The sequence below is a fragment of the Ambystoma mexicanum genome, chromosome 1q (genome assembly GCF_040938575.1).
Source record: "Ambystoma mexicanum isolate Mex_15411 chromosome 1q, UKY_AmexF1_1, whole genome shotgun sequence".
Lineage (NCBI taxonomy): Eukaryota > Metazoa > Chordata > Amphibia > Caudata > Ambystomatidae > Ambystoma > Ambystoma mexicanum.
In genome coordinates, this window is record NC_090922.1 from 272,653,175 (window position 1) to 272,667,208 (window position 14,034).

Genomic DNA, 14,034 nt, shown 5'->3' on the forward strand with positions numbered 1-14,034 from the left:
TTGGAAATGAGTATGCCTTGAAACCTGGGGAAGGGGACTTTACCCAGGTTACTAAGCAGTTACCAAAAGAAATTATAAATATCATTGTTGATGTTACTATGAATTGCCATATAAGGCTCTATGGATTTGATGTTTAAATGTGAGGGCCAGATATCCTATGTTAGAGTGTTTCCTTTAGTTTTAATAGGCTGGGAAATCCTTGTCGGAGTAGGCATAGTGAAGCATTTGATAACATTTTTTATTTAATAAAATGGCATATTTTGACAAATCATCCAAAAGTTGCCTGTCTCACATTTCTGACCCCTCACAGTACTTACTTCTGGGTGGTTTGAAGACAATGGATTTCGTTTTAGAATGGTGAACTGTAAGGCCGTAGTTCTCACAGAAGACCACAAACAGTTCTAATTGCTTGCTTAGGCAAGAGGGGGTTAAGAATGCCTGAACCGCATCATCCACAGACATAAAAACTGGATATCTCTCCCTAAGGAAGGTGCATTGGTTGTGATGATCGATAATAGTGGCTCTGCTCTATTGCCCTATTAATACATAGGCAGAACAATGTGGGTGCCAGGATACAGCCTACAGCCCCAACGGACACCTTTTTGGACATCAAAGGCAGCAGCTGTTGCCCCATGTAGACTCTATGTTACTACTGCCTTAGTAGGAGCGTTATTGCTATTGTGTGTCCATAGAGCTATATTTGCTTGTTCTAATGTAATTATCAAGGGTTGATGTTTAGTTGCCCCCCCCATCTTGTTGGTATTTGTTTGGGCATGAAGGTCAAAAGTTTTGGCTTCTCAAAAGAGATCTGCACATTGATCAACTTGGAATTATGCCCACCCTTAATAGCATCTGGTAATTATCTCCATTATTCTCTGTACAATTTGTATTTCTTATCAGCTATCATCAGCTTGTGTTTACTTTTAGCAACATGAGGTCAGAGGGCGAGTGACTAGAGGAGTTTTTAATACAATTTAAAAGCTGATGTTTTGCCTTTGTACAGTTTTTGTCAAACCACTGTGTCTTATTTGTTGCTTTAATGGGAACCCTGAGACTGGGTTTTCTTACTAAAGGAAAAGACTTAAGTATAATATGTACATATGCTACTATAATATAACCTCTCCTACTGGAAGTTTGGAGTTAATAACACAGTCTCCAAGTCAGGTAGGGTTTCGGTATAAATTCTTTGGATTGTTTCCACCTTTTTGATGCAGTCCCATTTAAACACTATCCTTGACCATCCCTTGATTGTAATTGGTACCAACTTAGTTTGAGTCCCATTGGGCTCGTCCTATGTACAAGGTTGCCTAAAGTCAGCTTCAATGGTCGATGATCACTATCGAAGAACAATAATGGTGAAAGATCGCATCAACTTCCAAATTTCAAGTGCTAATAATATGTAATCAATATTACTAGAGTTTCAACCCTTAGAGAAGGTCACTGCGACTGGTTTATCTCTCTGATCTCCACCATCACATTCACGTAGGCCTATTTTAGCCCACATCTGTGCATTCTCAAGGGAATATTTATGTTGCCTCTTTAGTTGTTTGCCCATTAAATCTGGAAAGTCCCATGCCTGATCTTTGCCCTCTAGGCATCCATCTGTAAGAGCAAGGGGTTCACATTGCAAATTGAGGTAGTCAGCCACTATAATATTAGAGTGTCAACTACCCTTATCTTTCAAGATTGCAGTAGTTGTTTGGACTAAATGTATAGATTGAACTCCATTCTCTGTCTATGGTTTATTGTATTCATTAAATAGCAAAACTCTTCTACTCCCTTTAATATGTTATGCTGACAACAAAGACATCTTCAAAACATACTATGTTATCTCAGTGCTGCTTCTGAATCATTGTTCGCAGATGACCTCCTGTGGGAAATGTCTGTGTTCATGGGGAAGGTGTGTGCTTTCGTACTGGAGAATCAAAAGAGGCAGTACCCTTTCTATTGTTCCACAAGGCAGCTCTGGAGGCACACAGCCTAGATGCCAATCCACATCAGTCCTGTCACATCAGCAGCCTGCTCACAGAGCTGACACCGTAGGATATCAGATTGCTTTGGCTTTTGATTGTGTGCTTGTATCTCTGTTACCATGCCACATTCAGGCACGGCTTATATTTAGAGATACATGCCACCAGACTGATTAAGGCAGGCAATTATTATTATAATTTAGAGGTGCAGAGGGTACATTGCTGCCTCTGCCTGCCTCTGCCTGCTGGCTGTCCCAGCTGGTGACAGGAAAGTATAGGTGACCCTTGAATCTGCGTGCCCACAACAGAGCTTGTGCTGTCATGTCAGTAGACTGGTTACAGCAAGACACATATTTGTACAAGATCAGATATACATTGAGACATTGGTTCACAGTCCCCAAAACTGCCCTACATGCAAGTTGAGTGTCGATTAAGAGATTATGTTCTTCGACCCACTCCTCCAATCTCTTCAGAAACATCCCTGAGAAGGGTTTTGACGTACCGTCCAGCAATGTAACTAGGAAGCAAGTGCAGGGGTTGGCCTTATCGCCCATTTTACAGATTGGGATGATGATGCCAGTTTTCCAACTGTCAGGGATCTGCTTAGTAACCAAACATGTGTTAAATACTCGGGTTAGAAACTGAGTCCATGAATCAAGGTTTGCACAAAATTAATTGTTCGGAAAACCATCAAGACCCTGCTTTAAGTGTTTTTTGTTTCCTTATGGCAGTTGATAGTTCCTTGACAGACAGAGGGGACATAGTCTCAGAGAGCTCAACAGGAGACTCCTCCCTTGGCTCTTTCAAGATGGTGCTACAGCTATATACAGTATTGATGTGTCTCACCAAGTCCTGTTGTAGGACGTGGACTTCCAGAACTGCAGCGCAAGTCCACCCTATTCATATTCTAAGATGTAATTCTCTAGAATGATTTTGTGGCATGTAAAGTGGCTACTAAACACAAGGCATCCAACTGTTTTCTTGCAATCTCTGCCCTTCTATTTAACAGTCCACTGTTATAATCCTGCCTGTTTGTTCTGATGTTTACAGCATTTGGAGAGGGCAGTTTAACAGCAGTGAGAAGTAGCGTCTTTTTCTCTTTTCAAGGGTTGGAAAACCAGGATTTCCTCTAACCATCTTTCTAGTCTTTCCATGCTTAATAGGGCAAAACACTGTCCTGCAGTTCTCTACAAATACAGCAAAAGATGTAATGATCTCCACCCGTGAAGACAGGGGGTCTAGGCAAATCGTAAGAACGTCCTTATTTAATACCACAGTCTTGGTGGTTAGCTCTGACTCTCTGTCTGCTTTCCAGCGAAGCACCTTACCTTGGGACCCTTTCGCCAGTGGTTGGGAATGTAAATCACCCCTGGCAATTACCTCCCTCACCACTGATGTCCAACCATGTGAGAGAGGGAGATAATCACTGTCGCCTCTTACTGGAATCTCAAAAGCTCCAATATATCCCCACCACTTCATGGGGATACAAATACAATCTATGATGTGTGAAGGCATCAGGAAGTAGACACAGACAACAGAGTAAGGTTTGGACTGTAAACCATTATTATAAACACGATGAGGTGGGGAAAAGACCTACCTTTCCCTATGCTAAGGTGGGATTTCCCTACCTAAATAAAACTAAGGATAGTCTGTGTCAGGAAGTCCAAAGTAAATGTCTGTCAGTGTTCAAAACCTATACTTGCCCCCACATATATTTGTTCCAACTGTGAAGGAATGCCTGATTCAAATAAATAATTGTTCAAACAAAAGTTCAGAGCTTCTTCCAGCTCTTGGTCAGAAAGGGGCTCTACCTTCCCCAGGATTCCAAATAAATCAATATTTGTCAAAAGGGATTCTCTTCCCCAAGCTTTCAAGTCACTCACTGTTTTCACAACAACACAATTCCTTGGGATTCTTCCCAGCTTTCAGGTTCTTAGACCTTTCATCAAAACCATAAGCGCCTGCTACCTTTTTTGACATATTTGCAAGGAACATGGGGTTGGTCACCTTAAGTTACCTGGGGGCAACCAGACGTGGACTCCCTGCTCACTGTGCTCAGAGAGGCACAGCTTCACCTCACTGATGAGGCCCAACAAGGCTGAAACACGTGTATGGGGTTGCTGGTGACACTCTTGTTCAGAGAGGAATTTCCATAGCATTTTGGTGCTGGACTGCCCATGTGGGCAGGACAAAGACTGATATGCAAATGGATATTTCCCATCTGTGAAAGGTACAGTGAGCAAAAAGCGTGTGCTGCAAACTCTCATCTCAGAACAGGTTATCATGCCATGTTCTTTCTGGAGAGGAGCGCCTGCTACCTTTTTTGACATATTTGCAAGGAACTTGGGGTTGGTCACCCTAAATTACCTGGGGACAACCAGACATGGGCTCCCTGCTCACTGTGCTCAGAGAGGAACAGCTTCACCTCCCTGATGAGGCCCAACAAGGCTGAAACATGTGTATGGTGTTGCTCGTGGTACTCTTGTTCAGACAGGAATTGCCATAGCATTTCGGTGCTGGACTGCCCATGTGGGCAGGACAAAGACTGATATGCAAATGGATATTTCCCATCTGTGAAAGGTACAGTGAGCAAAAAGCACGTGCTGCAAACTCTCATTTCAGAACAGGTTATCATGCCTTGTTCTTTCTGGAGAGGAGGGCCTGCTACCTTTTTTGGCATAAAGTTCAACTCTTTAAGTTCATAAGGCACATGCTTTTCTGTATATTCAACCATAAACGTATAAATGCTTCCAGTGGCTTCTGTTGAGTGGGGTGTATTCGGTCTAGGTGCAGTTGTCAGACCACACGATCCATCCATTACAGGTCACACAACCAACATACATGATTAGCTTTTTTCCACAGTTGCACCACCACTGCTTCAGCTCAACAGTGGTATCAGACTTAGATCCTGACAGTCTTTTTCAATACTTGTCTTGCCAGTATTAACTTGTTGAAGTAGCAGAACATTTTCATAGTTTGCCACAACTTCCTCATTTCGTTATGGCTTTAGCCAAATCTTGCTTTTTCTCAACTTCGGCATTTCACAGCTCATCATATTCATTACAGGTGCTTGCTCTCTTCAATTTATCTGACTCACAGTTCATTTGTATCAGGGGATATGTTCCTCTATTTTCCATGCATGCAGCATTCAATCATTGTCACTTTCCTTTGGTTCTGTATTCAAAATGCTTTTCATTCAAATTCAAAACAATGTAATGGCAAATTTCCAGTTCACTCTAGTGCTAGGAATTTGCACCCGTCTCATGGGTTTCTCATTCACTTTCAACTTTACTGCTTTTCTGGCCCTTCTGCATCCTTTTCAATTGTTTTACAGTTCGGTATTCTTAAACTGCTCTTTTCGTCAAGTTTATCAACCTTCACAACATCGTATGCATCCAGCATCTGTGTTTTATCTTTTTGAAGCAGAAATCACATTGCCTCCACTTCTGCTCATTCCCTCACCAGCGTTCTGGCCTTCCTTCAGCACGCGGTTTGCACCACAGTGTCCCAGAGTCACTCAGCCTCACTTGACTCACCGGGTACGCTGTCTTCTTGTGCCCTTCTCTGCTCTAGTCGGCTCTTCATGGCTGATGCTCCCTGCTCGGCAGGCCCCTATTCTCATGTCTCTGACACCTCTGACTGTTGGAGAAGGAGTCAGCTGCCTGACCCTGCCACCGGAGACCTTCAGACAACACTAGCCACAGTCTGCTTCCACTGCAAAGACTCTGTAGCTCTACGGCACGTCAGACACGCATCTCCATGAGTCTTCCTCCGGCCTGCCCTTCTCTATGTCAGACTCACCTGATTGGACCATTATACCACTCCTTTGGTTTCAGGTGCAGGCCATTCATGTTAAATAGACAACAGTCTTTGTACGGGGCATCCTTCTTCCTCATCCCAGTACCAGAGTGGTGGTCATGTTTGTTTGAACTAATAAACCATGGATGTGTGTTCCTTTGTGGTCTCTTCCTCATCTCAGTACTTTAATGGTGTATACTTATATTGCGTGATGGTTTTCTAGCACAATAGCCAAGGGACTGGAAATACCCCATAAAAGCCTGGGGGAAATCTGATTTCTGATGAAAGGGAAATGGGGGATAATGTGTCTCACCAAAGGGTGCATCACCCCCACTCCTCAAGTCTCCTCCTCCCAGGTGATCCTCCCTAACATATCCACCCCCAGGGTCAGGATCCAGAAGCGATGGCCTTTCCCTGGCGATCTGGGGGGAGGATATTTTGGGGAAAGAAGTGAGGACGCCCTCATATTCCTCACAGATGCTTCAAAATCTCCTGTTGTCGAAAGTGTAGCTACATCCAGTATTAGAATGAACTCTCTCATTAATTGCCCTAAAACTGGTCTCCATCAGTATTTCCTAAAGTAGTAAAGCGCTACTGGATGTGCAGAGTCCACCAGACATGGTTCTGGGATTGATAAGGCCGTTTCTTCCTCATCGTCAGAAAGGAATTCTTTCCCCAGATCGTAGGCCAATATTGAAATCCTCTCCTATTATCACAGGAAAGTGGTGGCTCTTATGGGATGGTCTTTTATTTTCAAATTGTGTAAAGATTTTAATAGAATTATCCTCATTTTTATTTTTTATTGTTATCATTGCCTCTTTTGTCATTACAGAAAATGACCAACCCCAGGGAATTTGCACCTGGGTTTTGGCTGTCATGGAAAGGATATTCCCATTTGATCGCCCATCTTGTTGAAAATGCCAACCCAGAGTGATTGAGATATAAGTAGCGAATCCCACAGAAGCTCGACCTTTTGCACTGGAGCGGATTGCTGGCATGAAGAAAAGCCGACATTCTTGCAAATGAATGGGCTCACATATCCACGTCTCCTGGAAAATGATGACTTCATAATCCTTATGAACTCCCCCCAGGTTTCATCCTCCAGTTTGCTGGTTAATCCTTCCAAACCAGGATCTCCACTCCTAACCCTGCTCTTGGTCCTACCTTGGAGGATTGTTTCTCTCCTCTCCTAAAGTCGTGTGCCTTCAGAGGCCAGGATGCCTCCCCTACCTCCGGACAAAATGTCCAAAATTGGGTCTGCGGGTTGGGTGTCCTCCGTTGCGGAGTATAAGAATACTGAAGATTAAAGTAATATTGTAGAGTACATCCAGTGCCCTAAATTTGTGTGAAGGTACAAGCTGTGAAAGTCCCTGTAAAATTAGTGCACAGCGTGGAATCCAGCAGCCACACACACACATCCAAAAGGATTCCCTTGTGCAGGCCCAACATAGCACACATAGCTGTGTTTTAGTGAACCAAAGCGTATTCACCTTATAACTGAACATAACCCTGTGCCGTAGGGAAAACAGCTGCATTTAACATTAGTTATGGAAACATAAAAAAGTATTACTAATAATAAAGAATGACAGTAACCATTTACACTAAACTGAGCACACAGTAAACGTAGGTCTCAAAATCTAGTTAGCCACCTCACAATGATGAAAGCCCTCACCCCCACAGCAAAAAACATCAGCCAGACCTTTGCAAAGAAGCAACACACAGCTCAATTGTAACTCTCCAGAGTGAAAGGCTAAATATTGTGCAGTGATTGGATAAGACAAGGGGGCGAACCAGTTTCTAGGTTTGAGATGTGGTAGTTTGGTCATGAAAGAGTAATAGAGAGAGATAGCAGACCCCAGAGCTAAAGGACAGTACACTGCACACTGATTGGTCAAAGCACATGGGCTTAGCCAAGTTACAAAGCCAGTATTCAAAAAGTTAAAATAAAATATGTTCCTGAGTAGTACATCAAAATGTATTACAATGAAGGGCACAAGCCAGAGAGGACAGCACAATCAACTGTGTGAAAATATGCCTGACAAGATAGAATGAGATAGAATGAATAAGGTACAACACAGTCCTCTGTAGGATATATTGGACTAACATAGCACCCTTTACTAAGTGACACCCTTTACTAAGTGAGAAGCCATCTAAAATCCTATTACACATGAAGTAGATTGATAAGGATAAGGAATCGTTGATTTGTATTACAGAAGCTCACACATAACCCCCACAACATGTGCGTAATAGAAACAAAATAGAAATAAAGACACCTTCATGAAATCACAAGTTATATAAATACACAAACATATAGGCATGGAAACATATACACATATCCTTTCATTTTTATTTGTATTTCTTTCTTTATTTATTTGTACCGTGCCGAGAGCCCGCAGGCATCGGGGTGCAAACATTGACACGCAGGACAGTGGGCTTACAGGAAGACAGGACACATGGCCATAACAGAGAATACCTAACTAGATGAATGCAACCTTGTCATTATAAGAGAATGGAGTTTTCAAGCAGCTAAGTCCCAGCGCAAAAGGTCAAAGGAGAGATAGATGAAATCATTAGAAAGGAAGCCAGGCAAGTAATGCTCCCAACAACAAGTCGCAAAGTTTACTGGATAGAAACATTTCACAATTATGAGAATGGTAAGAAGGTGCCACACCACTTATATAAATGGGAAAGGATGTTAGTTTACAATCTCAATGCCCCACTGTAACACCTCACATACGGATTCGAAATGTATGTAATAATTCACTCCATGCATACTTTCCTTGGAGCAACCAATTGCAAGTTGTGATTAACTGATAAATATTTAAAAGAGTGCCATCCAATCAGAAAATGTGTGAAAGGGGATGAACTTAATGCTAATGAACCATTATGTTAGCAATCTAATTTAGTCACAATTGTAGAATAAAACAATACGGTTAGGAAATGAATGGAAGCACCTATAGTGACAATGACAATAGCCAATAGGAGACTTAGAAACTGTGATTGAATGGCAGCATTTGTTGTCTTTTCTGTTCTGTAATTTGCAATATCACCAGCCATTTTACAATATGTAGTTGAATGACATTAGTATACGTTTCCCTGCCTAGGCAGATAGAATGCATTTTTGTTTTTCTCACATCGCGTGCGTTCATTTTTGGCTATTTTGGATAGATTTTTTTCAACTTGGATCGGGACTTGTATTACATATTCGGTGGCCAGAGTACCTTGATCAAGGTTTTTCTGGAAAGCTGTGAACTGCTCCGCTGCACTTTGGGGACAAGCGAGGCCCACCTGGAGAGAGCAGAAGACTGCTCAAACCATGAGGCGGAAGCAGGTGCCATGGTAACCCAGAAGTCCTGCCTGATCACTCCAGGCCCCCAGCCAGGCCCCAGGAGTGCAGGCCATTGTGCAGAGAGGTGGCTCTGGAAGACTTTGGAAGACCATAGTGAGCCAGTATAAATGCAGAAGTTGAGTGAATGATGATGTGAGTCATGTGGGTTGTTTTGCTTTTTTTCTATTCTTTTTAGTAGAAATCGAAGAAGGCTCCTGTAGCGAGGAGCGATGATGTCACATAATTTCAAAACTTGCTAAGTAAAGTGTACACATCTCTCGGTAAAGGAGGGAGGGTTGGCGCTGCTTTAGAAATAAGAGTGGGAGGTCCTGCAATAGTGACGACTGTACCCGCCACCCGTTGTAAGGAGTGAGAGGAAGAGAACAGTTAAAAGTTGTAAAACTGTGATTTTCTTTTGCATTTTATACTTTTACATATTGATGAATGATCAGAGGTAAATGTTGGTAAGACTTTGAGTGGGGAAAAGATTGGGGTGGAGATTGCATTTGGGAGAGGTTGTGATTTTGGACATGTGTATGCGCATGATCGCACTGTGATTTTGTGTTCAGGTGTTGTTTTTTAGGTGAATTTTACGCTTCACGGTTCTTAAAGCAAATTAGGGGTGCGCCGTAGAGTGGCCGTCCTACGAGATATTGTTGAAAGCATTGTTTTGATTTAATTTGTTGTGCAAAGAGCTGTACTGATCTCCATTAGAACACATGTACCAGGAATTACCAACTTATAGAGAAAAGAGAGTTACATGTAATAATTAATAGGTGGTGGAAATGGAAGGAAAAATGGTTACAGCTTGGCCAGCTGAGGGCATGCATTACAAGAGTGTCATTCAGCGCATGTATACCCATATATGGTCCACATGTAAGGGTAAGAAGCTGAAAAAGAGGACAAGTATATTAGTGCTTTGGAAGTTATATGAGAAAGACGAGAGCAATAGTAAGCAATACTGGTGCATACACCCCGCTCCTTTTGGGTGGCACTAATACAACACAGGCTTCAACGCCTGCATAGTTGGTACCCCAGATGAGTGTAGAGAAAGGCACCCAGTCGGCAACCAGTCGGCACAGGCTCCAGCACTGCGCAGCAGATAGCTCTTCCCGTAATGGGCCACTACCCAGAAAAAACAACTGCGGGATATACAAACCCCTCATATAAACCCCCAGCATATTCCAAAACTAATCCATTAAAGGGAGCAGGTACACCAAGTGACAGACACGACCTGGCAATAATGAAATTAGAAAATAAAGCATGCAAAGATTTAGAAGCAGCTATATGCAGGAAAGTGAGGAGAATTGGGACTGAAGATGATCAGGAAGGAAGGAAGGACTCCTTGGGAAAGACGATTAAGGCCTCACCCCAGACCCATGGCAGTAGTTAGAGGGAGGAAAAAGTCTAGAAAACATCATAGCCCAAAATGAGGAATGCAGTTCCTATTGATACAGTAGGGAGTGGGCAGATCGCTATATATACCATGGCTACATTTGGACAAGAATAAAATGCTGAAACCTCTTACAGCAGGGCGGGTAAGTGGAAATGTGCAGTAGAAAAACATAAAGCCGGGGCTACCTTAGCAGTTGAAAACATGAAGAGCCCATTAGTCAGCATAATTGGGGAACAGACAAACACATTTTGGGATTGAGCTGGTTATCCAGGGGATCGATTAGAGAGTAATGCACTTGATGGATTTCCATTTAATAACTACCGAGACCGTATGGTAGGTGCTGTAATGGCCGGCACAATGAAACATGAAGATACCGAATTGTATATTCAATCCATCCAAGTAATGTTTCAAGAGGAGATAGGGGAAACATGGGAAAAGAATATACCATTTTTCTACCATGTATGATGAAAAGGTCTCCCTACTGAAGGGCAAGTGGAATTAGCTAGAATTGTAGGCATGGAAGCAAATGGATGGGGTGAGATGCAAGCACATATACTTCATTTTAGCAAGCATAGCAGAGCAACAGAAGAAAAGGCACAGAGCGTAGAAGTCAAACTAGTGCAAAAGAAACTTACAAAAGTCAGTATGGAGGGAGCAGTAGTAACTAACCCTATAAATGCACAATAGCAGTCAGGATCAACACAAGAATGGATCAATACACAGGCCAATAACAACAATAGGCGAGTCCAAAGGGTAAGGGGTAACTCACAGAAGGGGTGAGGGGGAGGATTTGGGGGATTACAACCTTTATTTGGAGGGGCATGTTGGACATGCAGGAAGATGGGACACATGTCTAAGGATTGCCAAAGCAGACTCCCTATGTAATATTACCAAGGACCACCCCTAGCTCTGTGCTATGCACAAGGGCCAACACAGGGATGTAATGCCCCACAGAAACCCATAGCCCCACTACTAATGTATGCCCCAATATCTGCACAGCCCCAGACCATAGGCCAAGTACAAATGATTGTACCCACACAGGGACAGCCCATACAGTACCCAACCCCACATGTGATGCAGAATGTCACCCAGAAAACTCCAGCACAAGCCACTACAGTACAATGGGAACAAAGTACCCTTCCACGAGGGACTGTAACACATTACACTGGATCTAGTGTTTTGGAGAGCAATGCTTTCCCGCTTTCAGGATCCAGTACCTACACAAAATAGGACAGCCCACAGCAAGCCCTGATGTGCCCTGTTCTCTCAATCACTCCAGACACAAGCAAGGAGCCCAAAGAGGGGGTGAAGATAGGGAAGAGAATGTTCACCTTTATGGTAGACACCGGAGCCACCTGATCTTGTATAACGGAAGGACAGTTTCCATTGACAAACAACGGCGTGGACACTCAGGGATTTTCTGGTGCAATTGTATGGGTTCCTTTTACAGAAGACTTACTCCTCACTATAGGGACTCAAAAGATACTTGCACCACTATTGTACAGTACGGAACACCAGTGAACTTTCTAGGGAGGGATCTCCTTCAGAAGCATAACATGACTTTTTCCTTCACTGACAAGGGAATCGTTTGCTCCACACCAGGCATGCATTTTAAGAGAATAGCCACAGTCATACAGGAACTGTATAGCACAAGCATAATATGAGCATGGGGCTCTATTCACATACATAGTGGCCGGTTATCAGGTGTACAAAACGTAATATTCTGCCTGCAAGCAGAATTTGTATTCAGACCAGCAGTGCCACAGGAGGAACCCCAGGAACAGTCTTCACTTTCCACATTGAGACAGTGATCATGAGGAAAGACACAGTCATCATATAAGGCACAGATGAGGAAGGGATGCAGTGGAGAACAGTGCTATACATGGACCCAACACTGCCACCGAGAGAAGTCACAGACAAACAACTATTTGTGAACATGGATACAGATGGATAAATAGTTTTTGAAATCAGCATACCCTTTCATATGGAAATACAGCACAGGGAAGTACCTCAGACAATACTGACAGCTCCAGCAACACCATCAAGATACACGAGGACTTAGCCCAAGTACATAGTCGACTATGGACCAGTGACCAACATGATGTAGGGCTCTATTCACATATATAGTGGCAGGTTATCAAGTGTACAAAACGTAATATTCTGCCTGCAAGCAGAATTTGTATTCAGACCAGCAGTGCCACATGAGGAAGCCCCAGGAACAGTCTTCACTTTCCACATTGAGACAGTGATCATGAGGAAAGACACAGTCATCATATAAGGCACAGATGAGGAAGGGATGCAGTGGAGAACAGTGCTATACATGGACCCAACACTGCCACCGAGAGAAGTCACAGACAAACAACTATTTGTGAACATGGATACAGATGGATAAATAGTTTTTGAAATCAGCATACCCTTTCATATGGAAATACAGCACAGGGAAGTACCTCAGACAATACTGACAGCTCCAGCAACACCATCAAGATACACGAGGACTTAGCCCAAGTACATAGTCGACTATGGACCAGTGACCGACATGATGTAGGGCGACTGAGCAGCATAGGAGCCATTAAAATCAACCTCAAACCAGGTGACATACTCCCTAGAGTAAAGCAATATCCGTTGTCCAAAGAAGCTGATTCGGAAATGTACGACACAATCAAAGCACTACTTGACCAAGGCATCATAGTTCCTTCAGACTCACCATGCAAACCCAGCGTCATTATTTAGCAACATACCTGCTGACGCATTTTACTTCTCTGTGATAGACCTTAATAACACATTCTTCACAATACCACTGCATCCATACCCCCAATACCTGACAATGTTTTCATATTGTTTAAAGAGATTCCAGCACACTTGTTTTCCCCTAGGGTACTGTGAATCCCCCAGTGTTTTTAACAGGGTCCTTCAGATGGATTTAGGAGACATCAACATGGCCAGTGCAGTTCTACAATACAACCATGTCTTGTTAGAGTGCAGCACAACACAAGAAGAGTGTAGACAATACTTGCAGACAAAGGGTACAAGGTGGACAGAGACAAACTACAATACTGCCAGAAAGAAGTGGTGTACTTGAGACAGATTGTACCATCAGCAGGGAGAAGGATAAGCCCAGACAGATGCACAGCAATGATGAACACACCACAGCCTAAAACAGTCAGAGAGATGCAGGAATTCCTAGGCTTATGCAAGTATTTCTGAACATGGGTAATCAGTTACTCAACTTATGTCAGACCCCTATTGCAGGTGGTCAAGGAAGGACATACAATTGAAGAAACACTTGCATGGGCAGACGAGATGGCAGAATGTTTTGAGGACCTAAAAATAGCTATCACCATTGCACCAGTGCTACCAACTCCAGATTACAATAAGCCATTCTTTCTATTCTCACATTGAAATTGACAGGTAATGACAGCAGTACTCACACATCAATCATAACATAAATACAAGCCTTTAGCATACTATAGTGGTCTTTTGGATCCAGTAATACAAGGTCACTCCCCATGTGAGCAAGCATTAGCTGCTGCAGAATTTGCTGT